This window comes from Felis catus, chromosome A2 (assembly GCF_018350175.1).
Source record: "Felis catus isolate Fca126 chromosome A2, F.catus_Fca126_mat1.0, whole genome shotgun sequence".
NCBI lineage: Eukaryota > Metazoa > Chordata > Mammalia > Carnivora > Felidae > Felis > Felis catus.
The window spans coordinates 80,671,825-80,685,129 of record NC_058369.1 but is presented as its reverse complement, the minus strand read 5'-3'; the positions used below and the strand labels follow the sequence as shown (position 1 = coordinate 80,685,129).

General features: G+C 39.8%; 1 protein-coding gene across 1 annotated transcript in view; it reads right to left on the bottom strand.

Moving 5' to 3' along the window:
- The window catches only part of ORC5 (origin recognition complex subunit 5), a 170,317-nt gene that overhangs the window by 75,252 nt on the left and 81,760 nt on the right, over positions 1–13,305 (bottom strand). The window lies entirely within an intron of this gene.

The window sequence follows — 13,305 nt, the reverse complement described above, 5'->3', positions numbered from 1 at the left end:
TATGTTGATTTTTTTTTCAATAAATACAGCACAGTTCTGTAAACGTATTGTCTCTTCCTTATGATTTTCTTAATAACATTTTCCCTAGCTTATTTATTGTAAGAATATAGCATATAATTTTTTAACATACAAATTATTATGTTATTCAACTGTTTATGTTATTGGTAAGGCTTTGAGTCAACAGTAAGCTATTTAGTAGTTAAGTTTTTAGGAGTCAAAAGTTATACATGAATTTTTGACTCTTAAATTCACTTATGAGTTCTAGAAGATTTTTTGTAGATGCTTTGGGATTTCCTGCATAAAAGATCTCTGCAAATACTGACAGTTTTATTTCTTCTTTTTTAATCTGCATGATTTTTATTTCCTTTTCCACTGTTATTGCATGGGCTAGAACATACAGTGTATTTATTTATTTATTTATCAGGCTTATATTTAATAGAAATGATGATAGTATATTTTATAGCAGTAGTGAAGGTAGACATCTTTGCCTTATTTGTGATGTTATGGAGAAAGCATTAGATCTTTTTTTAAACTTTTTTTTTTTTCAACTTTTATTTATTTTTTTGGGGACAGAGAGAGACAGAGCATGAATGGAGGAGGGAGACACAGAATCGGAAACAGGCTCCAGGCTCTGAGCCATCAGCCCAGAGCCTGACGCGGGGCTCGAACCCACGGACCGCGAGATCGTGACCTGGCTGAAGTCGAACGCTTAACCGACTGCGCCACCCAGGCGCCCCCTTTTTTTTTTTAAACATTTTTTTTTATCTTTAAACATTAAGTATGATATTAGCTGTAGGTTTTTCACAAGTCCCCTTTACAAGTAGAGAAATTTGTCTTTAATTTCTCATTTACATGGAGAGTTTTTTTAATCATTAATAGAAGTTGGATTTTGTCAAATAATTTTGTGCAACTATGAAAATAATCATGTGATTTTCTTGAATCTACTAACATGAATTATATTGATTGATTTTTGAGGGTTATATCAGTTTTGTATTCCTTGGAAAACTCCACTTGGTCATGATGTATAGTTATTTTTATATATTTACTGGTTTTGATTCATGAATATTTTGCTAACAATTTTTGTGTTTCTCAATAAGGGATATTAGTCCGGTAAATTCTTGTTATGTCTTTGGCTTTAGTATCAGTTATGCTGGCCTTCTAAAATGAGTTGAAAAGTATTCTTATTATGTCTTCTATTTTCTGAAAGAATTTGCACAGAATAGAAATTGTATACTATTTCTCCCTTAAATAATCGTTACAGTTATTAGTGAAGGACCTGGCTATTCAGGTTATCTATTTCTTCTTAAGTTGTGGTTGTGTATGTTTTATAAGGAATTGGTCCATTTCATTTAAATAATCAAATTTATGGGCAAAGAATTGTTTATAATATTCTCTTTTATCCTTTTAATGTTTGTGGAATCAGTGGTTATCTCTTCTCTTACAGTAATTTGTGTCTTCTCTTTTTTCTTGGTTAGCTTGACTAGAGGTTTATCAATTATGCTGATCTCCCCCCCCCACAATGGTAGACAGAGTCTTTCTGTTTCTCTCCCCCAGCCACAGAGTGCCCCTAAAGATTACTGGATTTGATGCTTTCTGCCAGTGGTTTATGCCTTTTTTTTTTTCATACAGAGAAAGGAGAGCGACATATGACGGAGGCTTCATGCCTTTCCACAGCAGCTGCTTCTCCCCACCCCAGGCTTGCACAATGAAGGATTTCTTCAGTCTCTCCCAATCTTTCTCGTGAACACTTGAGAAGAGACTGTGAATGCACATAAATTGTCCTTGTGTCTGCATCTCCCAGGAATTCTATATTCTCATACCAGCCCACATTCAGTCTTTAGTAATTTGTTAGAAGTTTTAGCTGAATTCTACATGACACCCAGCATCTGGCTCAGGTAAGTACATGCTTGTGTCCTGTTTTTCTTTGATTTCAAGTCACCTATCTTTCTTTAAATTTCAAGCTAGTTGGTTGCTTTGCTATCTCAACTATTTGATGGGCTCAAGAGAAGTCATGATTTTGCAGACGTTTTCCTGTTGCAAGGTTGGGAAAGCTTTCTGACTTTCTACATTCTAAACAGAAGCTAAAAGTCCCAATACACAGCTTTTGGTCTAACAGATTTTTTTAATACTCATCAGGGAGAAGCATCACATGCACTTCTCATTCACATATAAGGGACAACTATATATATTCATAGTCTTACTCCAGAATTATGCCAATTCTCCTGCTTTCTGTTGCAATACAACCAAAGGGCTCTGAACCATCTAGGTATCACAATAAATGTTGATGTATTGATGATATAGTATTAATTGAGCCAACTGAGCAAGAACCTGCAAGGAATCTGGATGCCTTAGTATGACAACACATGTCCTCCGTGTGGTGACTGGGAAAGCCTCATGAAGACTCAGAAGGCTTCCACATCAGTGAAGTATCAGGGGTCTGGTGGTCTGAAATATGATGGACCATCCTTTCCACAGTAAAGGTAAAGCTATCACACTTGCATCTCCTATTGCAAACAAAAGAAACACAATACTTTACAGGCTTCTTCAGGTTCTGGTGGTAACATACACTATATGGAGGGTTGCTATTTTTGAATGGGGAGCAGAGCAAGAAAGAGGATTTTAGAGGATCTAGGCAAGCAGTACAAGCAACCCTGCCCACTGGGCCATACAACCCAGCATCCCATAATTACACAGATCTGTGTGGATGCTGTGTGGAGCCTCTGGATGAAAGAGAAGGGTGCTGGGTGGAGCCTCTGGCAAGCTCCAATAGCAGAGTGCCCTTCAGAGCTCAGGCAAACAACTCTTGGCATGCTACAGTGCCCTAGTAGAAGCTGAGCATCTCACCATGGGACATCATGTGTCACATGACCAAAATTACCCATTATGATGAAGTGTGTATTCTCAGACCTACCAATTCACCTGCAGCTATCCATTTTAAAATTGAAGTGACACATTGGGGATCAATCTCAAATAGGTCCAGAGAACATCTGCAGGAACAGGTGGTCCAGATCCACTGTGGCACCAATGCCTCTTCCTCAGTTCATACCTATGGCTTCATGGGGTGTTTCCCCCACAATCAACTGATGGAGAAGGAAAAAGGCTGGCTTTGCTTCATGGATGGGTGAACTCTGTATGGAAGTGCCAAGTTGGAAATGGACTGTTGTTGCACTAGAACCCCACTCAGTGGAACTGAAAGACACTAGTGAGTTGAAATCCTCCCAGTGGACAGTTTTGAGTGGTAGCACACTTCACGGGGAAAGAGAAGTAGCCCCAGGTAAGGTTACAGTCAGACTCAGGGGCAATGGTGAATGGCTTGGCTGGTGGGTCAGAAACCCACAAGGAACAAGACTGAAGAATCAGGAACAAGGAAGTCCATGGAAAAAGCAGGTAGAGGGACATACGAGAGTGGGCACAGACTGTGAGGATCTTCTGCATCCAGATACAGAGGATGCACTAAATCACCATGTGGAAAGAATGGTGTCAGAAGACACCAGCCAGCTTTTGTACTTAGCTATTCCAGTGCTGCACAATGGGTTCAGGAGTATCAGAGATTCAGGCTATGCAAGGGCCTAACAAATATGGGTAGAGGGAAAGGAAAGGAATCCTAGGAAGTTGAGTTTAAACTAGAAGGCGCTAAGTTAATCCTGAACTTGCCAGTTAGTTTCTACCACCAACAGAAGTGAAGTCTCAAAAGTTAAGTAGATAGGGAGGGAGGGAAAGAGAGAAAAAGAGTGAAAAGGAGGGAAGAAAGGAGGGAAAAAGGAAGGAAGGCAGGAAGGCAGGATTTAAAGAAGGAAGGAAGGAAGGAAGGAAGGAAGGAAGGAAGGAAGGAAGGAAGGAAGGAAGGAAGGAAGGAAGGGCAAGCGTCTGATGCTCTTTGCTTGGGATTGTCACGCCCAAGATGCATGTGAATTCCTTGTCTGGAGGGAAGTGTTTGAATCTTCACTTCTAAACAACTTCTAACTTCAGCTAACTTTGTAGTTTCCACTTGGTATCCTTTAAAAGAAATTTACTCTAATATCAATCCATTAGTAGGAAACTACCTCTTTTTGATGATCTTCTCCAAAAAATGGCTGCTGCATGTAGCAGAGTATTACAGGAAATTTATGAGTTCCAAAAAATGGTCACATCTTGAATTGTAAAGCAATAACTTAAAATTTCTCTTTGGCTATATCACTCGCACAGTGGCCCAGCTTAAAGACTCCTTTTGTGGGGCGCCTGGGTGGCTCAGTTGGTTGAGCATCCGATTCTTGATTTCAACTCAGGTCATGATCCCAGGGTCATGGGATTGAGCCCTGCATGGGCTCCATGTAAGCATAGCACCTGCTTAAGATTTTGTCTCTCTCCCCACTTCTGCCCCACCCCCCTGCTCACATGCATGCATGCATGCACGCATACTTTCTCTCTCTCAAAAAAAAAAAAAGATTCTTCTTGTGTATGTTCTTGCCCTGATCCTCAAGAGCAAAAATAAATTATTTTTTTATGCAGAAGAGTTGAGTCATGTCCCTGCTGCCTTACTTCCTCCAAGGAACTATCAGGGTCTCATCCTCTACCCTTTCTGCTTCTTCTTTCCCATCTTCTGCTCCGAGTTGCTCACCAACATATTTTCTTCCCTAAGGGGCATTCCAGTGTCAGCTTTTCAGTGAATACATATTTTTTTCACCCAAATACATAAGCATTAGAGATGATGTATGTGAATTATCTATTACAGTGTCAGGCACATAAATGTTCAGTTGGTAGTTATTACCACAAAGTTTTAACAGTGAAAAGTAAAAGAGGAAAAGAAAAATCAATTTCTATCTCAAAGGGCACTATGTGTCTAGTAATCCCTGTAACTTTTGTCTTCATCTTCTTTATTCAGGTAGCTCTTAGTTATTGTGTGATGATGATGGAACCATATTTATAGCCTTATGACTGTCTTGCTAATGAGCGCCATTGGTCATAATTGCAAGTAAGAGGAAGCCAAGGCAAACCAATCCAACAGCCTGAGCCACACCACCAAGCATGTCCTCTTCTGAGTGGGATTCAGTGATAGATTTATCAAGATTACAATAAAAAAGTATATAACAAAAGATGGATAGATATTTCCAGAAAAAAAAATAGGTACTAATAACCAAGTATTCCACACTTAGATCCATTTAAAAGGAACTTTATATATAATGGGGAAATTCTGCATACAATCTTATTTCTATAATGGAGAGAAAGCAAATGTGTAGTAATAGGAACAGCTTTATAACAATGGGCTTTTGGAATTTAATTAGCATATTTAATCTGTGAACTCAGTATTTTAGAGGCCATTTTGCCCAGGCTGGCATGGCATACATTGTTATAATTAAATCTTTGACCCACTCATGCCTTGCCTGTCAGTTTTCTTTTTAATTTTGCAATGACCGTTTGAAATTTTACAAAATTTCAGTAAATAAAATAAATTGTAATTGAATCATGAATCCTATCTTCCCATAGAAAAGATTGACCAAAATTTTCTTACAGTTTACTAGCAACTCCCCAAGGAGTGGAGTTACCTTCTTGAGGGGTCTGAATGCTCCTGCACAGGAGCTCAGGTGAGTGAATAGGAAGTTTTCTAACCCAGAAGAGGCAATCATATTTCCTTTATATGCACATTTCCCTTATATGCTTTCATTTGGATACTGACAACCCCTATGGTTTCTGTCTCTGGCCTGAACTCCACACTTGTCTACCTAACTGCCTCCATGACCTCTCCTCTTAAGATACCTAACAGAAATTTCCAATTTACCACATCTGAACCCTTGATCTTTTCTCCCTTCCACTCTTCCAGACGTTCATGTCAAAAACCCTGGAGTTATCTTTGACTCTTTTATAATCGATACCTAATTAATTAGCAAGTCCTGTATATATCCTGAATCTAACAACTTCTCACCACCTCCACTATTAATATTCTTATGTGAGCCACCATTATCTCTCACTTGGATCATTTGACAGCCTTCTAACTGTTCTTTCTGCTTCCATCCTCCTCTCCTCTATGGTCTATTAACAATGTATTATCCAGTGATCCTTTTCAAAATCTAAGCCAGATCATGGGACTCCCTGCTCAAAACTCTTCCACCTCACACAGAGTAAGAACCAGGTCCTTCAGTGCCCTGCAAGGCCACACATGATGTGGCCATCTCCTCTCTGATCCTACCTCCCACCACAGTTACTTTTGCTCCCTGTGCTCTAAGGACTTTGGCCTCCTTTGCAGCCGAGGCTCCTGTGCTTTGGAAGGGGGGGGGGGGGAGGAGATACTTAGTAGGAGCAAGAGAACACCAACAGTCTGCTACACCAATTCAGATTTTGAGATGACATAAGATATATTCCAGCTGCACTCCATAATATTATTATTTTCAGCCTATTATGTTCTGTGTAGGGATTTAAAGCATGTTTGCATATTCTTTGCTACCCTTTCTATCAAGAGAGGTGGGCCTAATTCCCTTCCCCTTATTTTTAAAAATTTTTTTTCCATTTTATTTATTTTTTAATTTTATTTCTTTTTTTAAATTTACATCCAAATTAGTTAGCATGTAGTGCAACAATGATTTCAGGAGTAGATTCCTTAGTGCCCATTACCCATTTAGCCCATCCCCCCCTGCCACAACCCCTCCAGTAACCCTCAGTTTGTTCTCCATATTTATGAGTCTCTTCTGTTTTGTCCCCTTCCCTGTTTTTATATTATTTTTGTTTCCCTTCCCTTATGTTCATCTGTTTTGTCTCTTAAAGTCTTCACATGAGTGAAGTCATAGGATATTTGTCTTTCTCTGACTGACTCATTTCACTTAGCATAATACCCTCCACTTCCATCCACGTAGTTGCAAATGGCAAGATTTCATTCTTTTTGATTGCCGAGTAATACTCCACTGTATATATATACCACATCTTCTTTATCCATTCATCCATCGAGGGACATTTGGGCTCTTTCCATACTTTGGCTATTGTTGATAGTGCTGCTATAAACATGGGGGTGCATGCGTCCCTTCGAAACAGCACATCTGTATCCCGTGGATAAATGCCTAGTAGTGCAATTGCTGGGCCATAGGGTAGTTCTATTTTTAGTTCCCTTCCCTTTAAATATAAGCAGGCCTAAATTGGTGCAGCCACTCTGGAAAACAGTGTGGAGGTCCCTCAGAAAATTAAAAATAGACCTACCCTATGACCCAGCAATAGCACTGCTAGGAATTTACCCAAGGGATACAGGAGTACTGATGCATAGGGGCACTTGTACCCCAATGTTTATAGCAGCACTCTCAACAATAGCCAAATTATGGAAAGAGCCTAAATGTTCATCAACTGATGAATGGATATAGAAATTGTGGTTTATATACACAATGGAGTACTACGTGGCAATGAGAAAGAACGAAATATGGCCCTTTGTAGCAACATGGATGGAACTGGAGAGTGTGATGCTAAGTGAAATAAGCCATACAGAGAAAGACAGATACCATATGTTTTCACTCTTATGTGGATCCTGAGAAACTTAACAGAAACCCATGGGGGAGGGGAAGGACAAAAAAAAAGAGGTTAGAGTGGGAGAGAGCTAAAGCATAAGAGACTCTTAAAAACTGAGAACAAACTGAGAGTTGATGGGGGATGGGAGGGAGGAGAGGGTGGGTGATGGGTATTGAGGAGGGCACCTTTTGGGATGAGCACTGGGTGTTGTATGGAAACCATTTTGACAATAAATGTCATATATTGAAAAAATAATAATAAATAAATATAAGCAGGCCTTAATCACAATGCTGCAAAAGCGATGCCGTCAGGAAGTGGAGAGAGTGCACAGAGGGACCACGTGTGGATGTTCCAGGTGAAAGCCACCAGCCAGCATCATCTCCAGACATCAGTGAGCCAGCCTTCAGGTGACTGCGACTCCGCTCAAGTTGCCCCAGGAGACACAGTGTGGAGCCAAGCCCTGCCCAAACCGCAGATCCATGAGCAAAACAAATGACTGATGTTTTTAGGCCATGAAGTCTGGGGTGGTTTGTTATCCAGCCGTAGGTTAACTGGAACATCCCCTTTCTGTGCCATTTGTGGTTCATATTTCTACAAGTTGGTATCTATTTCGCTGCCCTCCTCCTCCCATCCTTCAATTCCTTTTGTCTTCCTTCTCTTTAGAGTTTCTTTTGTTCTTTCTCCCATTTTATTATCATGATAAGCATTTTTAAATAAGGAGGTCTATGAAAAGAGACATACTGGCCACACACATTTAAGAACTGGTTTTTGATGCAATGTCTTTGAGATACCACTTTTCATGATGTTGATGCGGTTTCAATTTCAACTACTCTGTGTGTATTAAATATATATAATGTTGTCATTCTAAACATTTTTGGAGAAGCTCCAATCTTAACTCCTACCAACCATATTTCACAGGCTGTTGTATGCACCACTGGTCTCCACCTGACCTGTCCTTTCTTTCCTAGGGTAAAAGACACATTGAGGGGTTTTCTTTAAATTATAAGAATATAGCAACCAGAAGTAAAAATGCCACACATTTACTTACAGAGACCATCTCTGAACGTTGCTAACTGGCGATTTTTACTTCTTCATGACTGCCTCCAATTTGTGCAGTAAACTTGTGTTACTTTTATAATAAAGACTGATTCTTTAATAATATAAAGTAGCATTATGAAAAACATGTTCTAGAGCATTTTCTCTTTGGGGTGGAGGTCTTTTCACATCCTCTCCTTCTTAATTTCTTTCTTGTTTAACCCATACCTTTGATAACGAAAGGAATTATGGCAACCAGCCCATGCTGCATGGAGCTGTGGACAGTACTGACTTCCATTCAACGGTTCCAAAGTTTTATTTGTAACTAAGCTGGGGACTCGTTTCATGTCCCTCCTATTCTAGTGGTATCATACAATTTCTTTTTTATTGATACGTTTCACTTCTCTTATATAACTTTTCGTTAAAATATCACAATAAAAACCAACGCAATTACTCATATCTACTTATTCCTTTCTCTGTAGGTCATTTCGGCTTATTGTTTTTACATTCAGAGGTATTTGTAGCAGCTGCCTGTTTTATCTCTTGAGACACGTGGCTCTTTCTCATGTCTTTTCATCCACTCGATGACAGGCTTCAGTTAGTCAATGTTGTTCAACTAACAAAAGACTGAGGTAGAAAGTAGCAGGGGTTTCTCTTTCAGCTTCCTTCCTCCTAGATGTCTATGGGGTTGGTACATCTCAGTTCCTCCGAGGCACTCTTCATTTCCAGCTGGATGAGTCCCAGGAGCTAGGATGGCTGAACGCTCCAACCCAGAGGAAGTGAACCTAAAAGGGCTCTGAAATTCCAGGGCACACCTGAGCCACAGCAGTGCCCCTATTACTATGAAAGTCGGCCAAAAGTGATGAAATCATGTGTTTTGAACTAACGTTCTCCACAGAAGTAAGACTCTAAGGGTGTCTGATTTTTCCTTTTGGGACCAGATACTAAATGGAACTTAGCCCATTTCTCTCGCTGCTGCTTCATATACTGGAAGGAATGTGGTGTATATTAACAGTGAAGAATTCTCATTTGAAAAATAAAATTAACTGCAGCTCTGTGGCAAATTGAAGAGCAATAGTTATGGCCACCTTCTACATATTTTCTTTTAACTCATTTCCAGATGGTTTCTTCCTCGCCATGTCAGGGACACGACTTTAAGAACTAAGACCTCTAACTCACTGTATAGCCCTATTCTGACAAAGTCTACATTTATACTTGGCTGTACTCAGATCCCTAACTTTGATACAACCACCTACGTCACACTTCCACCTGAGCACTCCAGCGGCAACATGTTCAAAATTGAACTCATGATCTTCCTCATCCCACAGATCTAGTCCTTCTCCCAAGATTTCCTCTCTCATGGAATGGCCCTACCGATGCTGAGAGCACTTGTTGTCCAGGCCAGACATCTGACTCCTTCGACCACTTTGGTACCTTGTACACCCAACACAGTGCCTGGCACACAGCTGGTACTTGATATTTTTTGGATGAATATTGAATATTCGTATGGGAAATGTCATTAGACTCTCAGCCTCTTCAAAGACCAGTGAAATAGCTTGTGGTTCATCCAAAACCCAGGCAAACCTTCACTATCTCTAAAATCCAGACTCTGCTCATGCCAAAGCTACCACTATTTACTCAAACAGTTGAATGCCTTCTAAAATTCCCATCATTATTGTGCATCAACATGCAGTTAAATGAATGAATTGATTATAATTTTCTCTGCTCTACCAAATTTCTACTTCTCATACTGTGCTTCATGAATGTGTCACTGCTGGAAAATGAACACTAACTGTGTATTCAGGCCATTTAATAGCAAATTTGAGTGAAATGTTGGTATCTTGATAGGAAAGATTTCTTTGAGCTCTACTAAGCATTTTTGAAAGCAAAATGTGTCAGCAGACTGAAATTACATACAAAATTATCAAAACGATTTACATATGATAGACAGTCCCACTTTGTAGCAGATGAAGCTTTCAAAATGTAGGGGAGGAAGCCGAATAACATCAACCTCTGGGCTAATTACTTCCAAGTCTCTGTTCATGGCTGAAGGTATAAAATGCAACCAATTATGATACACAACAGTGTGAGTGTTCAGCTAACACTAGAGGACACCATGACAGCCCTAACTGCACACCTGGGGGCAGCTGCTGCATTTCAACTATTTTAGAGACTTAGTACTTGATGAGATAAGGGATGCACTATTCCTGGACTTGATGCATTACTTTTCTTTGCACAGTATACGCAGGAGTGCACGCCTTGGAGAGACTAAAGAGGTTGCTTCTTACACTGGAGCTTTCCAAGCTCCAGACCTTAATTACACTAAACGGTTGTCAGTTAACTAAATCCATTGGAGGTACACCACTAATTGCTCAACCATCACACCTTGAAGGAAAAGTGTATGTCACTTGCTCTCTGATTCGATCACTGAGCTCATGCTTTCCACTATTCAATAAAATCCTGAAAAATAAGTAATGAAATCTGTGTGTGAACTAGAGCCCAGCTTATAAATCCTCCAATTAAAAAAATAAAAATCCAAGATATTGTGTCCATTTGAATAATTCCAAAATTTCCAACAAGAGTTATTTTCCTTAGGTATGGTTAGGGAAGAGTACCTCTTTCCTTTTTAGTTGGACTGTTTCTATATTCCTTCATTTACTTCTTTTCTAGGCCACAAATATTTTATGACAGCAATAGCCAACATTTACTGAGCACTTACTATGCCATGTACCTTACTTAGATCAGAGTTTCCCAACCTCAGCACTACTGACATCATGAGCCAGGTAATTCTGTGCGGGACATGCATGTAAGATGTTTAGCAGCACTCCATCCCTCTTCCCTCCATGCATTCCAGAGTATAACAACTAAAAATATTTCCAGAAATTACTAAATATTCCATGGTGGGGAAAAACTGTTCTCAGTTGAGAATTACTGGCTCAGCTGTATCAACTTATTTAATCCTCCAAACTCTCCCAGGAGGTAAATTCTGCCCTCCACTGTACAGGTAAGAAAACAGAGGCACAGGCAAATTCAACAACTTGCCTAAGGTCACACAGCTTGTAGAAACACAGCTGGTATTTGATCCAAAGTGGTCAGACTCCAGAGCCCCAACTCTTAACTGCTATCCTAGAGCCAACCCCCTTCTAACCTTAGGGCTTAATGAGAATAAGCTTGTTGGATCAGAATCCCTTCCAGAGCTATTGAAAAGCAATTTGCTTCTGCAATGAAGACTGGTTCATGGACTGAAAACTAACTTGAAAGCAAGAGGGAAGAGGGCCTAAGATCTCCACCTAACAAGGTATACCTGGGTCACAGCCATTCAAAGAAAACACTTTTCAAATATATGGTCATCCATGTATTAAAACTCTAAAAACCTACAGCGTGGTAACTTTCTCCTTCTACCACCTAATCATTTTTAGATCTAGGCAGAATAAATGCTGAGCATAATTTAAATACCTCCTCCTTCTACAAATAATGCAACAGATTATTTTAGTTACATAACAAAGTGATTTCCTGATAAATTTCAACAGTATATTTCGTATGTTTTATATTTGGCGTTAGAAATTAAGATGTTTATAGTGTATATTAAAATTAGGGTTGAAAAAAGTTGTATTTTTTGTGATGAGAACTTTTACGATATACTCTCTTAGCAAGTTTCAAATATGCAACACAAGGTTATTGACCGCAGTTGCCATACTGTACATTTTATCTCCATGACTTATTTATTTAACAACTGGAAGTTTGTACTTCTTGACTCCCTTCACCCATTTCACAACCCCCCGCCCCCACCAATGCCCTTCCCATCTGGCCGCCAGTCTGCTCTCTGTATCTAGGAGTTCGGTTTCATTTTAGTGTTTTCATTTCACATATAAAAAAATCATAGAGTATTTGTCTTGCTCTAACTTTTTTCACTTAGCATAACACCCTCAAGGTCCATCTGCATAGCTGCAATAACAAGATTTCATCCTTTTTATGACAAAGTAGTACTCCATCACATGTATGTACCACATCTTCTTTATCCATTCATCCATCGATAGACACTTAGGTTGTTCCATATCCTGGCTATTTTAAACAATGCTGCAGTGAACATTGGGGTGCATAGATCTTTTCAAATTATTTTTCATTTTCTTCAGATTAATACTCAGAAGTAGAATTGCTGGATCATATGCTGGTTCTATTTTTAATTTGTTGAGGAAACTCCACATTGTTTTCCACAGTGGCTGCACCGATTCCCATTCTCGAAGCACCTCCTTTCTTCATGGAAATATCTGGCCCACCAGCCAGCCTAATTCTCATCATTAGACTCCTTCCTGTAATTGGAGATTCCTATCATCCAATTACACAATTCATTTGCGGATGACCCTTGTTAAAATGCTAATATCCATATTAAGCTCTGTTAGCCTTCATTTAAATAAATTAATCAAATTAGTTAGTGAGTCATTTACCAAGCCATTAGAAACTGAATTATAAACAGAGAAGGTCTTATGGTCCAGTCAGGAGCAGGGAAACTCTGGTTACAAGGTCTTCTTCAGGGAAGCCTCCTGTGGGGCTGGTAGCACTGTGTGGGGCAGGTACAGGAGAGGCAAGGTGCTGCGGGACAGGTGGCCAGCAGTGAGGAGGAGGCAGAGTCACTTACATTCCTCTAAGTGTATTCTGCCTCCTTTCCGTCCTTCACGGCAGTTCCCTATTTGATAATCTCTTCTCCCTCTGACATTCCAGAATTCTTCCCTCGAAATGCAGATTGGGCCCAGCCTATCCAAGAAGACTGTATTGCAGGCCTGCCACTTTACAGTAAACTATGAGGGGCTG